The sequence below is a fragment of the Acinonyx jubatus genome, chromosome C2 (genome assembly GCF_027475565.1).
Source record: "Acinonyx jubatus isolate Ajub_Pintada_27869175 chromosome C2, VMU_Ajub_asm_v1.0, whole genome shotgun sequence".
Lineage (NCBI taxonomy): Eukaryota > Metazoa > Chordata > Mammalia > Carnivora > Felidae > Acinonyx > Acinonyx jubatus.
In genome coordinates, this window is record NC_069384.1 from 60,090,930 (window position 1) to 60,113,542 (window position 22,613).

The following is a 22,613-nucleotide window of genomic DNA, read 5'->3' on the forward strand; positions in this document are numbered from 1 at the left end:
GTGGTCTCAGTGAGGCATGACGCTCATACTGGGGAGCTCCCTAACGGCTAAGCTTACCTGGATACCCAAAACCTATGGAAGGGTGGAAAGCAACAGTGTATTCTGAGTTCTACACAAGTTTTTCTTGCTCTGGCTCTGATATCATTTGGTTGGTGTCATAGCTTATGCCACATTCTCTCTTTGGACTTGATTTTGTATTTGTGGCCCAGAGAGTCAATTCTGATTTTTGGCCACTCTTCTGCACACTTCAATGCTTTCAGAGAAGGCACTAGTAGTACCAGAACTATCTTGCCTCTATCACGTAAACGGCTCCTTCTTCCACACTAGCATTTACCTCACCTTTTCACTTCTTCTCTACCTCTAAGCCTCCTCCCCCTCCTTCCCTTTGCTCTAGTTTATCAGAAGGTCCTGTCCCTGAACCTTATTCCACCCCTCCAGCACTCATTCTTTCAAAGTGCCACCCTCAAAAGCCACAATTTGTGGATTCACAGCCCCATCTTGGAAGCTCTGAAAACTGGAAGCCCAGAGAATTCACTGAACCGTTTTTGTTATCAACATCATCATGTGGGAACAGAAGTAGAAATATAGAGCGATAGATGAGAGGGGGGTTGAAACTGTGATTTGGGCCCTTTTTGCAAATTTTCTAGTGTGCACAGATGGTAACTATGACTGAACGAACCCCATGTCTATACACAATGTGTAATATTAGTCTCATGAAGAGAACAAAGCAAAGAAACAAAAACAAGATTCTTGCCCTTTAGGACTTTAACCTCTAGCTGAAGAAAGAATTCAAATATACCAAAACCCACAAGAAAAAGCATCCCCAAAGGGTTGAATTGTCTTCAAATAATAGAGGAACAGAGAGGAAAAAATAAGGTTACTTCCTAAAAATTTGAACCAAAGTAGTGGTTTTCAAACTATGCTTCATGGTCCCCAAGCTCACAAACAGATGATTACAAAGAGATGACTGAGCTGTTAAATGTTTAATTAAAATGTAAATTTATAATTGTGATAAAAATGGCATGCAAATTAAATGTATTATGTAATTTTATTTTATTTCCTATTTCAAGTTTTTATTTAAATTCCAGTTAGTTAACATACAGTGTACTATTTCAGGTGTAGAATTTAGTGATTCATCACTTATATACAACACCCTACTGCTCATCACAAGTGCCCTCCAAGTACCCATCACCCATTTGACTGGAAAACAGACTATTAACTAGAGAGAACAAACTGAGGGTTGCTGGAAGGAAGATGGGCAGGGGATGGGTTAAATGTATTTATGTAATTTTAAAAAACATATTGGAGACTAATGTGTTGCTAATAGATAAGTACATACAATAGGTTTAACTAGTTTTCATGTAGGCCTCAAATTAAGACCCTGATATCAGAAGGCCAGCTGTTCAAAACAAACAAAAAACTGTTGGTATCTGCAATTGCTTACGCGTATCTCATGATTTTCTTGACACCATAAGTACTCCATCCCTCATACAAAAATACAGAGCTTAGTCTGCTATAATAATCCAGTCCTGAGTTTCCACTTCTTCTCATATTCACCTTTATATTCTTAGTAATTGACTTTTATAATATTAAAATGATACATAATTTTAATTCATAATACAAGTTTAATAAAATACTACTTTTACTGGTTCATATATAAAGGCTCCAATCATTTATTTTGAAAAGAGGATTCTGTTGTTAAAAGAAAAATCTCTGGATCAGAAAATTTGCATGAACCCTCCAATTCAAGGCAGTACAATTCTCATGCATCTGGCTCCAGAATACTCAATTTCTGAATTTAGTGACTTGCTGGCTTAGAACATTTCATACAGCAGATATATTGGGCCCAAACTAGATTTCATATACTGGTTATTATCCCTTCAGGCTTAAGAAAGATGGTATTTTTACATTGAGGAATAGATTACCATGAAAACATCATGCAACCAAAAAAGTCACCTTGTCTTAAGTTTACTGAGTACATGAAATTTACCAGATAGTCTTAGAAAGCCAGATCATCAGAATTTAATATATTAGTTTAAAATTTAACCAGTACTAACCAAAAAATAAGTCAATGGAAACTTCTTTATTTAAGGACTGCTTTTATTAATTATGTAATACATGGACATTTATTTATTTATTTTACATTTACTCAAAATATATATGTCAAAAGACTCCAGAAGACTTTTTTGCTATCTAACATTAATCAGTCATTATTTCATGTTAAAAAAAGAGTGAGCCAAAAACGACTTTCCACCACTACAGAGAATGAAACTAGCAAACCTGAGTTGAAAGATCCATTTTCCAAAACCTGAACCATGCTCTACCATGGAAGTATTTCAAAATTTCTTAACACCGAAGTATATGTCAATAATAAATTGACTTCAAGGTCTTTCATGGTCTCTACTATATAGTAGTCAAACTGGAATTTTGCATGTATTTATTTTTTAAAGGCTGTAACTTGTAAAGTACCATAGCATAAAGGTTACAGATGTACCTGAGTTTCTGTTTGAGCTCCACAGTCCTAGCTATGAGACCCTAGGCAAATTACTTAAGCTGTTTAAACCTCAGCCTTTTGCTTCCATAAAATGGAAGAAATAATAAAATGCTGATTCTTGTAGATTTGTCAGAGGAATTAAACGTATAAAATAATGAATGAAAGTTGTTTAACATGTTGCCTAGAACATAAAATGCTCTTAATAAATATTAACTATATTTATTAAAATTGCTCAGCACCTAAAAGCCAGTTGTTTTCTGATTTTTCCTATAACCTGATTTTACTCATAATTAATTAACTACATGTTCTTCCCTTTAAGAATAATGTTCTAGGGGCGCCTGGATGGCGCAGTCGGCTAAGCGTCCGACTTCAGCCAGGTCACGATCTCGTGGTCTGTGAGTTCGAGCCCCGCGTCAGGCTCTGGGCTGATGGCTCGGAGCCTGGAGCCTGTTTCTGATTCTGTGTCTCCCTCTCTCTCTGCCCCTCCCCCGTTCATGCTCTGTCTCTCTCTGTCCCAAAAATAAATAAAAAACGTTGAAAAAAAATTAAAAAAAAAAAAAAGAATAATGTTCTATTTATGGGGCACCTGGGTGCCTAGATGGCTCAGTTGGTTAAGTGTCTGACTGCAGCTTTGGTCATGATCTCATGGCTCGTGAGTTCGAGCCCTGTGTCAGGCTTTATGCTGACAGCTCAGAGACTGGAGCCTGCTTCAGATTCTGTGTCTCCCTCTTTCTCTGTTCTTACCCGGCTCACACTCTGTCTCTCTCTCTCTCTCTCAAAAAAAAAATATATTTTTAAAAAATAAAAAAAAATAATAATGTTTTATTTAGATTTCTTTTTCTTTGTTTCTAGAATGTTCTCTGATATGTTATCAGAGAATGTTATCAGATAGGATTGCAGGGCTTCATTTTGATAGTACTGTACTTGCTTTTCTTTGAATGCTTGTGTTATTTTCTCGTTCCTACTCAGTGATTTAAAAAGTAAAACTCAAAGAAGAACTAAAAATTACGAGGAATTTATTGAGACTAATGGTTATCAAAATTGGGCAAAAAAGAATGTTATTAAAAATAAATCACACCAAGGGAGAGCAGTTGATGACAGCAGCTGTGAAATGACTGTACATGGTGGGAATCAGTGAACCCCAAAGAAACAAAAGAAAAAAAAAAGGAAGGCCATGAAACTTACATGATTTACAAGGAAGGCCTAAGCTTAATGAACAGACTCTTTAGACTACAGGAGCCAGGGAAGTCATTTCTAGATGAATATTTGCACAAGACAGTAACACTGGAAGGACTGATATTCTCTGATTAAATGGACACTACTAGTAAGAAAAGAAAGAGAAATAAGACAAATGAAAATTTTTACTACATTTTATTTTATTACTGCTTTACCTGCACTGAGGGGACAACATCTTCATGTAATATACTGATATAGATGGGATGCTGGAAAAAATGCTTGGTGCTGATGGAAATAGCAATAAGGATGATATATTTTTAAGAGGCAAAGTTAGAAATTCATGGGCAAGATAAATTAAAGTTAGAACCCATTTGGCAGATATTGGGACAGGGTATTCTATGACACAAAAGCTTTTCTTAAATAGGACTCTAAGAATTTAGCTGTTTGAAAAACATTTCAAGTAGGCAATAACAAAAACAAAAACAAAAACAAAAACAGATAGTTGCTTTACTGCAAAGATGCATACAGGCTTATAGCTTTTTGCCTTGTGCCTAGATATGGACCTGCTCTCAACCTCCACAAGCAGTAAATTCAGTTAAAAACTAAAAATTAAGATGGTACTATAACATCATGCTTAAGAGAATAAAATATCAAGATGATGAACAAAACCAGCTGAAATGGGACTAGCAACTTAACCCAAGTCAAGGAAGCAGTCTACAGTGTTAAAACAAAAATACTACTAAACAGAACCAAACATGCTACTCATGGGAACAACACGTGAATTTTTTTCCTGAGAATCTAAGTGGATAATGCCTATGAGATTACTCTAAATGTGTAGATTGTTTTCAGAATTGCCACTGTTTCCAAATAAAATTTAAAGACATTTTATGAACCACGTGAAACCTTATAAAAAATGAAGTCTTTAAGCCAAAAACAAAAGGCTGACCTAATTAGGAAAAGAAAATTTAAGTCAGTCACAAGTGTTAGATCACATTAATTCAGAGAGACATAGTCTGAAGTATTTCCATTAAAACCCTGATAGCTTCCCTTCTTGAGAAGAAATCACTCTTCCCTGCTAAAAAAAAAAAAAAAACTATATTTAGTTGTAAACCAGTACTCAATGTATATTCACTTGAAATCTCCATGTAGGAAAAAAACAAAAAAAACCCCAAACCACCAAAACGCTTTCATCTCCATTCCAATATGAGCTATATAAACTTCTAAAATCATCTTAGAAAGAAAAACATCATTCTCTCTTCTTATTTAGTATTGTTGCTTTTTTCAGTATTTGGGCATTTTAAAAATAACAATATGCAAGAGTATGATGTCATCGTGAATATAACCACCAGGTCAATATGATGATTTAATGTATGAGTTTAAAATTGAGCTTTCCTTTAATCCTACTATTCTATAAATAACTTCATCATTCTGTCATGATTAAAATATCTTTTCATCAACTTTGATATAAATGCACTAGGTATGGTAAATATATTTCTGGCTTAAAATGGCAACAATGCAAATTGTATGATAAAGACTATATCATTGTCCCACTTTCATTTTGATAAAATCTCTTTTTTGGTGATATCATTTCATGTTAGGCTTTTTTGTGCTGCTTAATATTATAATTAATAATTCATATTTTTTCTTTCCCCTCTCACTCTGACAACTTTTATTTTTAATCGGTGGGCATGTGCCAAATTGGTTTGTTATTTATTTATAATGTAAAATGACAAGGAAATTGAATATGTGGAATAAGAGAGAGATTTTCTTTCATATGACAAAAAATTCTTAGCAATGGGATATTTCTTGCTTATCCTTATGGACTCAAGAATTTTCGAGGTTAGATCAGATGGCACCAGTACTTCATATGCAACATGTAATAGACATATTAAATGGAACTGTTCACTTATGTTTTTAAAATTCATTTTAGTTTTGTGAAGACAGCTGGGCACATGCATAAAAAAGAGAACAAAAAAATAACAAAATTTGTAAAAGACTCCTTATTCCGATAGATCCTATAGTGCCAAATTAAGTAAAAATTCTGACCAAACAGATCTATTTGTATTCTTTCCTAAATGCTAAAACATGCAAATTTAGTAAGAACAAACAGATAAAATTTTAAAGATATGGAATCTCCATTAAAACAAATAAAAAGTTCTGTCTTGCAGGGCTTTACAGAGCCTTAAATAATCCCTTCAGTTTTCCCCATAACCAGAAGCCACATAGTTTGAAGGCTGGAGCATTGAATGGCTATGACAGTAAATTCCGAGAATGGTCTCAAGGCCATCAGCAACCAAATCACCAGAGGAGCTAGTTAGAATGAAGAATCACAGGTCCACCCACGAACTACTGTGGAATCAGAATCTGTAGGGATATGACCCTAGAATTTGCAGCCAGCACCTGAGGCAGAATTAACTTTGATAACAGTCTTATGCCAAAAACCCTGCATCTTCCCCACAGCTTCCCCTTGTCAGATAAGCCTTTTCAATTCATCCTTTGAGTTGAACATTGGAGAATTCACATAACACAAATAATACGCTTCCTGCAAGATGTCTCCCATTTCTCCCATTAATTTAAAAACCATAGTCCACTGCCACTGCCCTGCTTAAGGCCCCTTCTCTCTGGCTCTACCTTTGTTGTCAACCTGTACAAAACAATCAGACTGTGACATCATCCAATTAGTCTCCATCATTTGGAACAAGAAACTTTTTCCCAAGGATTTGGTCCAAATTTCCATTTAAAACTTGATCATTAAAAGACTGTATTTGTATCTAATATTGAACACTTAAAAATAACTTGATGACCTTAATTATTTTGATCGTTATTAACATGTAGGAGGTTGTAAGTTGACATTGAGCCAAACATGGGAACTGATGCACAGGGAAGTTAAATCCTTTAACCTTAGTTAACTCATTTAGTGGCAGAATCTGAACTAGAGCATGTGCATTCTAACATTATACCACCGTGCCTTTCAACCTGCTCCTTGAGCAAACTTTCTCCTGCCTTTATAGAAAATGCCTATTTTATGGGCTCTGTATCTCTGAGATATTTCATTTAGACTTTGTGTACGTGGTGTTTATCTTTCAAAAATGAATTATGAAAAAAAATTTACTGTAGGATTATATAATCTGGGGTGGTCGAGTTAAAATGGCAATAATAGTGATGCTGATGCCAGTCTTGTGAGGCACTATCTCTGACCTGATAATAGCTCACTTTTAAAAAACTTAAAAAAAAATCATTTTGAATTTCCATAATTCACTTTAAGGTTTGGTGCTAACATGGATTTAAGAAATAAATATAACTGCTGCCATGTTGAATGTGTATCAAAAAAACTACTAATAGTCTTGACTACTACTTGGTTAGCTATATTTCACTATTTGAATGTAACTATGGAAAGTGGTGTTCTAGAATCTCATTCATAATAACTGCCATATAACAAAAGGAAATAGAAACTATTAGCATAGGTATAATGTTAATGAAGGTGAGTTTTCAATAGAGATTTATCAGACCAGATTATTTGAAAATGTTCCCTGTCTATAGGAAGAATACAACGCCCCCCCCCACACACATACACACCCACACATGAGCATATCAAAATTATTCATATTTAAGTTTCCAGGGAAGAAGACCAATAACTTTGTTTGTCAAGCACTTTTGCTTAAATGGTATTATAGGACCTTTTACAAATGGAAGTTGATTCAGATTTTAGTATACTCTGATCCCCGGAGTTTAGGGCAGGGGGTGAGCTAAGGAAAAGGAGAGTAGGCAGAGAATGTGTGTGTTGTGGGGGCTTGGAGTGTGTGCACTTGTGTGAATTTAAGTACCCTGAATTTAATGAAGAAAAATTTCATTATTCTGTGTTTATATATCTTTGTGTGAAACAAGTACTTTTCTCCATAACTGGAGTTTACATAGGCTCTATCATAACACCCTTTGAGAATCCCTTTAAACATCAAAATGGATTTTTCCAAATAAAAAATCCCATGATTTAGCTTTATTAACATCTGAATGAATGTTTCCATTGAGTTGTCCAGAAGAGGGACTGAGTAAGGTTTAGAGAGCAATTTTTTTTTCATGATGATTGGTAGCAATGTTTCCCTTCTATCAGAAAGCAAGCTATAGACATACAAAGCATTAGATATACACCTAGATAAAAGTAATATTGCAGAATCCAACTGGTATCCGAGAGGTGAGGACAGGCTGAGATGGACTCCTTGGCTTCCTTATGTCCAAAAATTTTCTGTTTCCTTATTTCCTATGGTTACCACCATGGAACATGTTAAAATCTCAGTAGGGACTCTGCTTCAACTTTTCCTTTCAAAACACAGTGAAAAAGCTTAATGGAAAAAAAATGTCCTTCCTATCTCCATGCCAGGCACAGTGTAAGATCCACAAACTTAAAAGCCAGGCAAATAGTCTTTTATGTGCCCCAAAGCTCCGCAAGTGACCTAGTGCTACAAAAATTCCCAAATAGGCATGTGACCTGACTAATGTGTGCTATGAGATGAGTCAAGGAAAATGGAACCATCTGTACTTTTATTGGACAGTCAAATAATTCCCCTCTGTCCATCCAAAAACATAATTGGATACTTTAAGGAAGAAACAAGGGGAGTTTTTTCAAAACATCTAATTTTTTAAATTGGTGACATAAAATGTTCTGAAGTGTATAACCTAGTCAACATAGACACAGATAAGCCAATAGGTTTAAAAAAAACCATGGCTGCCTTTAAAAATTGTTATTACTCAACTGTATTAAAGCTTCTTTAAGACTCACAGGAAGAAATCAGGGAGAATGAAGGGAATTGAAACTGTAATCTTTAAGAAGTAGGGTATGGGCACCCTTCCTCCCCTGTGACAAAATCTACCAATGATTGAACTCTCAGAGTGGGTGATGGCAGAAAACAGAGCAACCACCTGGAAGGCCATATTGTTGTACATGTTTACAAAGCTTTGCCATTTATTTCTTAAGCATATTTGTCAACCATACATCACACCTCCATTACCCCATATGGGAATTACAGTGGATTTGTTCTATTTTTCAAGTTTTCAGTATTGATACGAAGGATGAGGACAGACTAGCAATAGTTGGTAAAATATAATAATAAAGGCTGAGTCTGTCAAAGACTGCACCTAACAAAATATGCGTATTTAGGAAGTGAAAGGGCCTGATGGAAAGGAGTAGGATACTACGGGTAAGGTGACAGGCAAGCATCTATACAGAATCCTAAAATATCTGTCTTCCATTTCATAAATTACTCTCTCACTGTACAGATTAAGAAATCAAAGTGCACTGTAACATTGACTAACATGTAAATAGGTCCATACCATAGGCCAGGAACTACGTTAAACATTTAAGTGCATCATCTCATTTAATTCTCACAAATATCTTACAAGGCTAGTGTTATTATTTACATTTGACAGATGAGAAAACTAAAACTGACAGAGATTAAGTAACTTGTTCAAGTTTGCACTGTAACTGAGTGGAAGCACCAAGAAAGGGATTCAGATCTAATTTCAAAATCCAGGCTCTTTAAGTGCTAGGCCTGTAGTTTTTAACCCAGATTACACATTAGAAACATCTGGAAAGCTTTTAAAAACTTCGGATGCTCAGACCCTACCCCCAGAACAGTTAATCCAAAGTTCTTGCACATGGGGCCCAGGCATGGGTGTCTGTTTCAAAGCTCCCCTGGGTGACTGTGACCCACAGCCTGGATTGTGAACCATGGCACTATGCTGTCCTGCCCTCTGTGAAGATCAGCAGACCCACGCCAGGGTGAGGTAGCACTAGAAACAGGGTCCTCAATCTCTTTGCAGTGACTTCTCCCCTTCCCCAACATGTATTCCTCACCAAATTCATCCATCATGACTACATGAAGAAGTAATATACATGTGGAAACTTTTACAAAGCACTGTCACAGCAGAATATGGTCACAAGTCCACCAAAAAGAACCCGTTCATATCTATCTATGGGCTATGATGAATGAACACAAAGAAGAGTCAAGTTTATTACTCTTATCCCCAAAAGGGAAGTATAAGGCTGGCCTTAAAAGCCCTTCATAGCAAAGCAAGTCACTAAATTTTGGAATGGCCCCTTCTTCTCTTTTCACAAATCCAATAAGAATAGCTACTAGATCCAAGGGGGAAAGATCCAATTACCACTCCTTTACAAAGCTATTTCACTGAGGATCTCAAGGCAACTGAAAGTCATTCAAAACATAAAAGCAGTAGAACTAAAGAAAAATGTGTGCAGTGGAAAGACAGTAAGATTTCAAGTCAAATCAAAAGTCCCAGGTTTTTGACTACATTCTGCCACTTTACTGCCATGACTTGAGATCACTGGGCCTCGGTTTCCTTTTCTGTACTTAAGCTACATCTCCCTTAGTGTAGTGATTTTATAAGTGTGGTTCCCACCAGCATCACCTGGGAACTTGTTAGAAATGCAAATCATCAGTCCCTACCCTAGACTCAGAATCAGATCAGAAACTCTGCGGGGTGTGGGGTGGGGTGGGATGGGGGGTCCAGCAGTCTGTGTTTTAACAAGCCCTCCAAGTGACTCTGACACATCTACTTCCATAGGGTCGTTGCCTAAGGATAAGAGGAACTTGTACATAAAATTGTTACTTTTCATTACTGTCTGCTTAAGTCAGAATTCTCAAATTCTCTTACAGAAATATTTAGAGAAATAATGTTATAGTCTACATTAGTTAGATTAATAACCTCACTTCTGAATTTCACTTTGAGTGTGTAGACGAGGCACAAGTCAACCAGAGGTTATGCAATTAGCTTGGAGTCAAAGAGAAAGCAAGTTGTAGAACTGAGAAGGAAACCCCAGAGTGAACTTGATTTTAATTCAATCAAACTGTTAAGGTACCAACCACGCACTTTCATCTATAATCACAATGAACCTTTTTATAAACAAATCTCTATCTTCTTAGCTTAAAAAAATTTTAACAGTGCCTTTTCAAATTTTAAAATGGATTGACTTCTATAATTAGGGGCTAAAGGCAGCTCTGGAAGCAATAAGAAGTCCCAAGCTTTCTATAGTGAGAAAGGGCAATTGCCCAGACCGCTCTTTGTGTGAAGTGCAGGCAATACTCCCCTTGCTCACCTCATAATTCTGATTACTGCAACGGTGGAAACCATGATAAATAAAAGTGCATATCTAGTGGTTGGGTTCAATCTCTAATGTTTCTATAATTATTTCTGTAATATTATTATTTGGATAAGATATATCATAAACTGGATTTTAGGAGATGCTTTGGAATGGTTTTCTTCCCCATGCTTCTGTCAGAAGCACTCTTTTTTTTTTTTTTTGCTGTAATTTATCTGATATAGCTACTAAGATGCTTGATACTTTTACATGCAAGGGTGCAGAAAAACAAAGACAGGGAATGGGCTGTTAATGAAATTCTCTGATTGTAAAAAGCACTTTGCAATGATCAGGTGGTAAATAATAATAAGAGGAAATAACATAAAGTGCCTAGATGCCTTAGCAATAGTCACTATATAAATGCAGAAGAGATCAGACATGAATAGAATTTGCATTTTATGCAGCTTCTGTGTGTGTATATAGAATATACAGTTGCTAATTTTTCCATAACACTGGTAAAATATTGTTCAAAATCTATTCTTGCCATCTTATCACTTTAAAAGACATCATATAGAAACACCCATCTGTCCTAATGAAATGGGAAATGTGTTCAAAGAGACTAGAGAAAGAGCCTCTTTGCACACAGGGGAAAAAAAAGAGCTCAAATAAAAGGAGAGGATGAAGAAGAAATAGTAACACTGGTAGAACAGCTTTGGAGACTTGCACAAAGGTGATCTTTGAGAAACACAAGGGATGAGTGACTGTTAATGTGTGGCAGAAGAGCTACAATGAAGATATATGGTCAGACACCAAAAATAGAGATATGTGCTGTCTCTTTCCTGGGCTGTTTTTACGATGGTGGTTCTTTTTAAATGGAATTGGGGAGAGGGGGTTTTCTTTGTTGTTATTGCTCTTGAGTTTAGCTATATCACTAACAGCAACTCCATACCAGATTTTTCCAACAGTTCCCTGACCTCTCAGTGCTTCTAATGAACTGCCTTCGATTTTGATGTTATTTTCCCTTCGTACTTGTTCATAATCCATGGCCCATTCATTAGGTATACTAAATCCTAGTCCATGATCACTTTACTTTTGAAGACACGGAGAAGATGCTAAGAGTTGGGGAGATTCTTTTAGACATAGGGCAAGAGTCTGATCCGGATTCTGAGAAAGCAGAGACCTTGATAAAAAGACCACTAGCCAAATAATACCGAGCACTGAAAACTGAATCAGCCAAAGTACACAATTCTCTCCCTTCCTTTGTCCTCTTCCTTTGTCAAATAAAAGATTGTTTCTAAAATCTTTTCTGCCTCTGGTCTTAAAAAGCAGGATTGGACTTGCACATACAGCTATATTTCAAAATATCTCAAATTTCCAACTTGGAAGAAGACACGTAAACTTTCTCAGAGAAAGAGAAAGCAACTCTGCATATTCACAAAACTTTCACTTATTTCTAGAATAGGAAAACGGAGAGATCATTACCAACATAAGAAAGGAGTAATAATATTAACAATGATATTAATACAAATACTTGGGATCCTAGAGCATGTTTTATCACAAAGATTCACCTGTATTAAGGGAGACTCCAGGACAAGGAGGTCGTTAAGGTTATATTTCTATCTTCAAGATTCAGCCCAAGTCAGACTCTCCGGAAAGCTGTAAATGCTCTCAGAACAGACCTTAGTAATGAGATTGGAACGAACGCTGGGACCGTGGCATAAAAGCATCTTCCTGTCCCTTGTTCTAAAAGTTAACTATTAAACCATATGTTGTTCATCCTGATTTGTTTTACTCAATTCTAGAAACAAGGACACTCTGATCAGATTGCCCTGGGCAACTGAATACCTCGTGAAACCTTTTTGAAGACAGTGTTCTTCCCACCAATGCTACCGCAAGGGCTTCTATTATCAGACTATCAATTCTGTACTACTGGTGAAGGATGGAAAGTATCTTCTTTTGAAGAACAAGTTCTTTCTCTCCCGAGTTTTCTGCTTTTAGTACACTTAACATTTTAATTACTTGATCTCCCTACCCACCCCCATTCCCTTTTTTCTACTTTAGTTTATTCTTTTAATTATTTACAGACTTGCTTGTCTGGACACTTCATTTTAGTAGAACTTGGTTGATTTTTTTTCAGCACCTTTTAGTGGAATGCAATAATAGACGCATAGAGAAGGAATTGGTCTTAATGGTATTTTTAGTTTTCTTTTTTTTTTCTGTGACAGAAATCTTTTCCCCTTATTGATTTTCCCCCGTGGACTGTCCACTCTACAGCTTGAAATGGCTGCAACCGTGTTTGAAAAATTGGTTGTTAGTCACCGTTCAAACCATTTTTCAAAACAGCTCTTGCGAGCCCCATTTTACTCTGTTTTAAGGACAGTTTTGTTAGGGCTGGTTTCGTTTTCTTTGAGGAGTCATGCTGGCAAAGAAACACAGTCTAGAACTTTGCTTTTAAATGTGGTATGATTGGGATTATAACCATATTGAATCTATATTCAAAATATATTACATTGAGTCTGTGCAGCTAAAAGGAAAAAGAGGTCATAAGTCTTCAGTATTTTTCATAAAGATGAACACCAAGGGATGCAAATGTTAAAGTTTACCAAGCACAACATGATATCTCGCTGTTGGAAAGATATTTTCTCGTGCTCAAAATTCGTTATGGAGTGGGGTGGGGGGGAGGGGTCTGTGTGGTTCAATCGGTTAAGCATCCAACTCTTGGTTTTGGCTCAGGTCATGATCTAGCATTTTGAGAGTTCAAGCTCCATCTTGGGCTCTGTGCTGACAGTGCAGAGCCTGTTTGAGATTCTCTCTCTCTCTCTCTGCCATTCCCTGGCTCTCTCTCCCAAAATAAATAAATACTTAAAAAAATTCATTGTGGGAAAGGTATCTATATGAGGAATTTTCCTCCATGTCTTTAATACTATCTGTGAATATGCCTTATATCTATGTAATATCTATGCAAACAGCATGAAAGGAAGTCCATTTTGAATACAGCAAAAAACAGCACTTTCCTATGCTAATCTTCTAAAACAGTTAATTTTCACTTGTATTTCCAGGACTCAATGCTCTCCAGAGAAGAATAAAAGTTGAAGAATTTGGGGACCAAGAGAAAGGGTGAAAATAGGCAAAGGTATTCAGCTTCATAGAAAATGACAATATTTGTTTAAAAACAAGATTTGGGGCCAAGTTTGACAGTGATTATTGATAAATGCATAATATACCTTGCTGAATCTTCAAAAAGTGAAAGAATGAAATACCTACCTCATTTCAAATTTAGAGTAATAAAACATGGTGAAGACACATACCAAAATTGGCAATGGCTCAAGTTTGAGAGAAGGACATTGAAACGTTTGCTGTGACTGGAGGAGAGGCAAACATGAGAGACGCAGCCTGGGAAAAACCTCATACTGTACAATCCAAAACTTGGCATTGGACAATAAAGTTTTCCTATTTTTCTTTTCAGGGACATATCTGAAGAAATGATTCCAAGGTTTTTGCTATTCTTTTTTCTTTTCTTTTCTTTCTCTTTTCTTTTCTTTCTCTTTTCTTTCTTTCTTTCTCATTCTTTCTTTCTATTATTATTACTATCATTATTATTATTATTATTATTAATTATTTTAGCTAAAATTTCACTCCAAATTCTGGGGAAATTTCAGGAGCTCCTCTTAGAAGAACTGACCCAAATGAAGTAAGTGGTTGTAGTACAATAATACACTAAGCCAATCTATGCTAACCCCCAAGTCTTTACTCAAAGCAATGTCTCAGGGCTCAGAGTGCAAACTGGCACCTCATGGTCCAACTGCACAAGGGCAAATTAGAAAACCAGGCCTAAGTATTACCCTGAAAAATAACGATTTTCAATCTGAAAGGGAGTCCTACCAAGTCTTTACTGTATGCAGAAACTGTGGCTAAATTATCTCTATTTTCATTGACTCTATGGAAAAAGCAATGTGCCTTTTTTTTTTTTTTGGTATGTATTTTCCAAACTGTAAACTGTAAAGAGGCATCTAAAAGTGGTATTAATGCTCAAAAGAGAAATATATAGATTGACAATGAATGGATTAAAAATGTATTAAGTGTTTGCTTTAAAAAAAATGCTAAACATTATGGTACTACTACTACTAATCCTTCCAGAAAGTTGGTGGGAAAAAGGTCTATGGAATACAATTGTTGGCAATAACCAGCAGATTTTAATTTTAGCAAAAAAGACTAGGACAAGTCACAGAAGGCTTTTCACCAGAAGTCAAAGACCCTTGGTCTATGCACCACCCATTTTAAGCTCCGGTTTCTTCAGAGCTAGTAATAACTTGTCTCCTAAAGCCAAAGGAAGCACTCCAGAAAGCTGCCTGGATTCATGTGCCTCACCCTTCTGGAGATCCAGTGAACCCATATCTTGGGGTTCATATTTCTATTAAAATCATAACACAGTAAAATCCCATCGCCACTTTGTTTGCTTTGATGAAATTGGCCATGCCCCCAATTAAATTATACGATAACTTCTCTCCCACTCCCAACAAGGTAAACATAAAACCAGGCACAAACATTTGGTAATGGAGAAAGGATGGATTTCAGAGTCTTAGAACCTTGAGTTTGTATCCTATTTCCACCCTTTAATAAGTCATTTAACCTCTCTAGGTCAAAGTTTTCTTACCTATTAAGTAAAGATAATGGTACCTATCTCACAGGATTGTTTTAAAAATTAAAAGTAAAATGCTTGGTGTAGAGAGGTCACTCAATAAAAGGCAGTTGAATCACTGCCTGCAGTAAATCCAGATAAAACATATTTAGGCACACTATTGCTCTGTGAGGTACATCTGGTATCCACGCTACAAAATCCATCAAGACGAAATAATTTGGTCATTTTAACAATACTCTTCAGAGATTCTTTTTTTTTTTTTTTTACTCTTCAGAGATTCTTAAATGACATTTCCCCAAAGCCAAGACAACTTAGAGTTACATAGAATTGTTGCATTTAAAAGGGGGCTTTATTCAGTTCATAAAATAGTGTATCTAGTCTTGTCCCCCCCAAATCTAGGATCATAGAGACCATCAAGCGCAAAAGATAAGAGAGACGTTTTAGAAAACCAGGCTTTTTAAAAACTATGGCAGGAAATGACTGCAGCTGATCAGGATGACAGGAAGTGCCCCCCCCCCAAGTCAAAGCAACGTGGATTAGAAATCTGCCCTGCAGATGAAGAAGGATGGCATGACACTCTAAACACTTGCAAGGAATGGAGGAGGAAAGAGCAATATTGAGTCCCAGAAGACTGTAAGTTAAAAAGTGATGGAAACTCTGACTCTAAGGTGAGAGGGAAAGGCTCAAGAATACATACCTGTGGGAAGAAAAGCAGTGAGAGCAAAATTCCTAGGAACTGAGAAGCAGTTAGGAGTAGAATCCTTAAGTGGATGTTCCAAGGTGGTGCTAGCTTCAGAAAATACAAATATTGATGGGTTAAATCAGGACTGAGGAAAATATAAAACCAAATATGGGCAGCTCGGAGGGAAAAAAAATAGGCAGCTTGGGACTCAACTGTCATCACAATTCATTTGTGTTTCACATCCCACTGTTTGTGACATTAACAGAATTTCGAATTTAGCAATGAACTATTTTTGTATCGTGAATCTCTGCAGCCATTTTCCATATGTAGCTACCACTGCAACTAGCAATAATAGCCTTTTGATCTTTAAAATACTTCCAATTAATACTATTCAAATTAGGGGTCACCCAAGAGTTTCTCAAGTTAATTCACTTTTTCTCCTATTTGAAGCAGAGTGTTATGCCTGCTCTTTATTTGCATCAAGTCCAAATTATTTGACTATTTTAGTGACAAATTCTTTGGTGGCTTTTGCTTTTATTGTCATTTTTTTTTTCAAAAGATAAAGTTAGTTTTAGATTTTTGAATTCTATTTTCATTTCACTAGAAGAGCTAAAGTAAATTTTGCATTTGAAAAATGCAAATGCTTTTGCATTTGAAAAGGTAAAGTTTACGCATAGAGTTCCTACTGTGTGTCAAACATTAAGCAAAACAATTGTAAGTATTAGTATTTTTATATTAACACGGATGAATTATAAATTTATTATATGATGAATTATATTCATTGTACCCAGGGGCTGTTATGTTTTCTTGTTGTCATCGCTGTCACTAGTGGATATCATTTACTGAGTTACCCATTATGTTCCAAGAGCACTTGTAGGCACTATACACCCATACCATGGAATGAGCCCACTATTGCTCCATTTTCCACTTGAGGCCTTAGACCCAAGAAACAGCACATCCAAGAGCATGCAGTTTGAATGGTAGAGGCGATGACCAAAAACATGGCTGTGCAAGTATGGAACCTGCATTCTTTTTCACTATGTACGTCTTCCTTTCATACAGAGGCAGGCCTACAGTTTTAGAAAGTTACCATAAAGTGTTGTCAAGATTGCATACAACTGCTTTTTTCTAATACATTGTTATTCCCTTGTGTCGTCATTCTCTTAAAATCTTTTTTGCATTTCCACAGAACGTCTACACTGATGTGCACATGCCTTTTCTTATAAAATGTAATTCAATTTAAACAATTCTTTAAGCGCCTACTATGTGGTGCATGGTAGGCTAGATATCTTTGTTCACTATCATGTTAAAATGCAGATCTACAATGCAGAATCTTCTCCTTCCTGAAGATGCCTCTTTAGCTAAAATTGTCTTTCTCATCTTTTTCAGCCACTGATGGTATAAAGAAATGTAGCACTGTGTGAAAAACATGAGCTTTGGACTTAAAAGTTCCTTTTAATAAAACAAACTAGTTAGTCACAAATTGTTGAAACAAAATCTGTAACATGAAGGTCATTTAAGGCAGATTTAAACATCATTTCTACCTAGAAACAGAAAATTAGTCTGCATAATGTCATTTATCTACTGAGCTAAATTATATTATAATTTTCAGCTATAAACCCAGATTCTTAATGTGTGTCGCAAAGATGATATCTCTGACCTACCCCCCCCCCCCAGTAGGAAACGTGTTTTGAGTTGTTTTGTCAGTAGTGATAATGGAGTTGCACTGGACAAAATATATTTTTGGCAACTTTTCTTGATAATGAAAATAACTGTAATAGTAATAATAATAATAATAATAATCAGCATCATAACAATAATAGCATTTGTTGAATACTCTACTATGTGCCAAGTACTGTGATTAACACTTTACACACACTATCTTATTCGGTTCTGAAAATATCTCACAAAGTCATTAAGTATATACTGTTGATAATCCAATTCAACAGAGAAAAACACTGAGACACAGAGAGGTCAAGTAACTTGCACAAGACTACACAGATGGAGAAACAGAGCCAAAATTTGAACCTAGTGAGTCTGACTCTCACAACTACATTAGGTAGGGGTTAGGGCAGGTGCTCTGATATATGTGCAGGAGAATACTGCATTTGTGCCAGTCTATCTACATCAACGAGAACGGGATCCAGCTGGTTTATAAGCCCAAATCTGAAGACAGCTAACAGGAGTTACAATTTGAGTTGCTGCTATTCATACTGCCTGCTAATTAAAATGCTCCCTTCTGAGACGACAGTGGCCGGTTGGCATAACCCTAGAACATAATACATGTTCAAAAAAGTATCTGCTGATTGTTAACAATGGTTTCTCTAGGTACGGAGTTAATAGGTGATTTCCCTTCCCACCTTTAAAAAAAATATGTTGTCCAATTGTCTAAAGTATTTTCACCAAGGGCATATGTTACTTAGGTGATCAAGTGAAAAATTAGAGCTTTACTTTAAAAAATTCTTTTTGTTTTGTTTTACTGTTAGATTGTTAGTCTCAGTTAAAACATGACTCCCTCTGGGAAACCTTTCCTGTTGCTCTACTCTGATCTATTCTAGGACAGTACTCCTTACTCTGTCATCCATAGAACCTATCAAAGCTACATACTACTGCTAACTGTCTTTTCTACCGTTAGTCCTGTGAAGACGGACCCCAGAACTTATTTACCTTAATTTAGACCCCTGGGCATCTAGGGTGACTTGCATTCAGTTCATTAAAAACAAACAGACAACACAGAACACACACACACACACACACACACACACACACACACACACACACCCCATGAACAAGCAAAAACAAAAAAAGAAAAAGAAAATGAAAAAAAAAAAGATCTTGTGGTTGACTGCACACTTTTTGGTCCTTGCTTTCTCCCTTTACATTATGTACCGGTCTCCCTAAGAAAAGGCTTCCCAGAACTAGGAGTATGCTGAATTGTCTTCTCTGTTTATGAAGTTTATAAATGCATTAATGTAGATGGTAGGTAGATAGGTAGGTAGGTCAACAGATAGATTCACACACAGATTCATACAAACACATTATGAAATATCATGAATATAATTGAAAGTCATGGCAAATGCAGTAGGCAAAGTCTCAAAAATGAAGCATATTTTTTCATATTTATATTACTCTACATTTTACATTTAGCAATTTTACTTTCTATCACTAATATCCTACATACCCTAATATAAAGTTCATGAAGGTGTAAACTTTATTTTATTCACCACTGTATCTCTGGTTGTTAGAAGAGAACATGAGCTAAATATTCAGTGTGTGTTTTTAAAAAAGGAAGAAAAAACGATATAGAAGTTCTCACAATATTTCTCATATTGTTCTGGAAATAATAAAAGGGGCGGGTGTTTTCAGTACTCTTCCAGAAAAACATGAATCAGCAATGAGATTGCAAGCTCTCATCCTGTTCCTCAGACCCAACTACCCAATTTCTTCATGGACAATATGTCCCTTCTAGCCTACTGATACCCAATTCTGAGACTTGGGGGAAGAGTACTAGGTGAGAGCAGCTTGAGACCCTCCATAATTTGCCCTGCCTACCAACTAGAGAGGCTGCTGCCATATAGACTCCAGTATTTCCTACCCATCAGCTGAGCCCCGAGAGGGGCAATGGAAACAGAACAGATGTCCTCATATTGTCAGGTACACTCACTAACGTATTTCTTCCCTCCTCTCAAAGAGTATAGTGGTAACAAATCACTGAGTGGCGATGGGAGAAATGGAATTAGAAGGTCCCAGTGATACCTCCCATCTCACTCCTGGGGGATACAATCTCTGCTGACAGGGAAGATGGTGGACCCTGTAAGCCTCACTTATGTTTTGCAGTTTCCAAATTGTAGCAGGATTCTTCTATATGAAATTGCTGCCAGCAAATGTATACTTATACTGATATGATACAATGTAAATCTTGAGTTTTGCTCAAGAGGAGATTCTGTGGCAATTCATACTCACCCTAGTATGGAGAAGAAAATATTCTAGTGATAATAAATTACCCTAGTTATGAGTTTTTGCAGATAACAGACTTTCCAGTTCCTATACATCTTTGTATGTCTAGTATCCAGAGATACAACATATGACTTACCATATAGTAGTTTTCAACAAATGGTAGCTAAAAAAATTAAATAATGTTTTATACAACTCTGAGATATGGCTTAAAGGGTTCAAAAAATGCAGAGTTTTTCTAAGCTTGATCTTTCCAATTTTATTAGCAGGTAATCATCACTTATTAAATTGAACATGCATTAGTGTTTTAGTTAGTGTTAATATAATAAACTCTCATAAACTGTGGTATGGAAATCCTCCCATTTTATGCTCATATACCAGAAATTTTACAGTCAAAATCTCAAAACACTGGTTTACAAACTGAGTGTGCATAGCTAAGCTGGGTAGCTTTCTAAATTATAAATCTCTGGACTCCCTCCTCAGAGCTTCTAATTCAGAAATTCTGTAATGAGGCCCAGGAATCTTCATTTTGACAAGCAGCCTAGCAAATTCTGATACAGGCGGTCCTTGGACTATTACTGTGGGTTGAGTTACAAAGATAATGTGAAAAAAAAATCCTTATGCTTCACCTTTTCAATATGGAGAAAAGACTAGCCTATTCAATGTGACTTAACCATCAAATTTACCTGTGAAAAGACCAGGCAGTTTGCGAAGACTTTTGAAAATGAACCAGGGGAGGATGCAAGGGCAAGAAACATTACATTGTAAGCTAGAAGAGTTTCCTCTGAAAACTTGACAAAGATTGGCAGTGAGCTTAAAGTAAAAGGGGAAGAATGTCAGCAGGGCAGCAGCGTTTCATGACCAACTTAGGGAAGCAATGTTGATTCAAGAGGTTGATTTGATAAAATGTGTTTTAATGGCTATTATAAATGCTGGTGCCTTCCAAATCTTTGGTTTACTAATAAAATATACATGTACATTTATATGAAATAATTTTTAAAATTCCCCCCTTAACTCCCAATTTGCCATAAGATCTTGGTCTTGCCAACATCACTGCACTAATCATAGCTTTTTTGCTCCCCTAGAAACTCATCCTCTAGGATTGAAAGGAGATTAGTCTACTTCTCCACACATGTCCCAGGGAAGGTATGGCTTCTGCCTCTGTCCTGGCGTTTAGGTCTCCACAGCCTATAATTGTTTTCAAGAGGAGTTGTCTTACCAGTGAGTTCTCTAAAAACTCAGGGTCGGTCATTTTTTACAAGCTCTAGCAATCAATGAGGGAATTTATTTTATATTCTTATGAACGTTGGAAAACCTGTCATGGTTTTCTCTTTGTTTTGGCTGCAAGGAAGTTTAAAGACAAATGTATGGCACTTCCCTGAATGTAATTTGTACAGTGACTTCACTCCTGATTCCACTTTTATGTCCTTGCCCTTGTTTATGGTTTTGTTTTGTTTATCGTTCTTATCTACTTCCAATTCATAGATTTCACTGTACTGTCTATTTCGTTTCCTTTGTCAGCCATTTTAATTCCCTCATGGGAACAGGGAGGCAGAAAGAAATGAAGAAAACAAAACAAAAAGTGTCTGTGTGTGTGTGTGTGTGTGTGCGCGCGTGTGCTAGGTGTAAATATATATATATATATATATATATATATATATATATATATATATGTGTCAAACTCACCCAAAATTAAAAAAAAAACTAGCCCCCTGAAATAATGGAAATATTTTGTAGTCTTTGGGCTAAGAGGTTCAGTAGATTATTTGTAGGATTGCAATTTAGGGAGGCATAAAATTAAAATATCTCTATGAGAAAATCCATATGAATTTCAACATAGGTATTCTCAGCACCACAGCATTGATTCTGACATCCCTCAAGAACGGAAAGCCAACTATACCTGTGTTAAAATATGTGTGTTCAGTCTTTAGACTAACTGTACATAAAAAGTCCTAGGCTTAATCTGCCTAACAAAGTGCACAATTTTGAAAACATGTTGCTTTTACAAAATTTTATACGTATACATGTAATAATATGTGTGTATACATGTAATCTACTTATAGTATTTACACACATTTTATTTAGAATCTTCAAACCAAACACCTTAGTCCTTTACCTCCATTATTATTTTCTTTTAATTAAATAATTTTCATTAAGCAAAGGGACTGATAGGTCATCTCAACACCAGTAAGTCAAGTTGGTTTCTGCATTTCTTATAATAATGATCTAGCTAGTCTCAGACTGATTTTAGTAAAAATGCAGGTAAGTTAAACGTACTCCTACTGGGCACTAGACACCTTAACACTGATACTCATCTTGATTTGTCTTTATGTGATGGCTCTGGGCTGCAATGCCATTATGTTTGGGATTTCAATGTGATTTTTGTTCTTATATTAATTTCCAGATCTCATATCCTTCCAGATGCCAAAGAAACATAGTACTACCCTGGAATAATGTCAAGTTATGCTCATTTTAGGGGGCTTCCCCCCAGCATGGGCAACCAATAGCTGATTCATACTTTCATTACATCACAATTAGATTATAGAAGTGCTCTTTAGTGTGCCCTCTGCACGTCTCT

General features: G+C 36.1%; 1 protein-coding gene across 43 annotated transcripts in view; it reads right to left on the reverse strand.

The window, feature by feature from the left end:
• Positions 1 to 22,613, reverse strand: part of ZBTB20 (zinc finger and BTB domain containing 20) — a 762,566-nt gene that overhangs the window by 395,184 nt on the left and 344,769 nt on the right. For 7 of the 43 annotated variants that reach the window (XM_053221862.1, XM_053221863.1, XM_027061962.2 and 4 more), the window contains one exon: positions 16,097 to 16,185. The exons of the other annotated variants lie outside the window; for them this stretch is intronic. The gene's annotated coding sequence lies outside the window, so the exon portion shown is untranslated. The remainder of the gene's footprint in view (positions 1 to 16,096; positions 16,186 to 22,613) is intronic. 43 annotated transcript variants of the gene reach the window in all.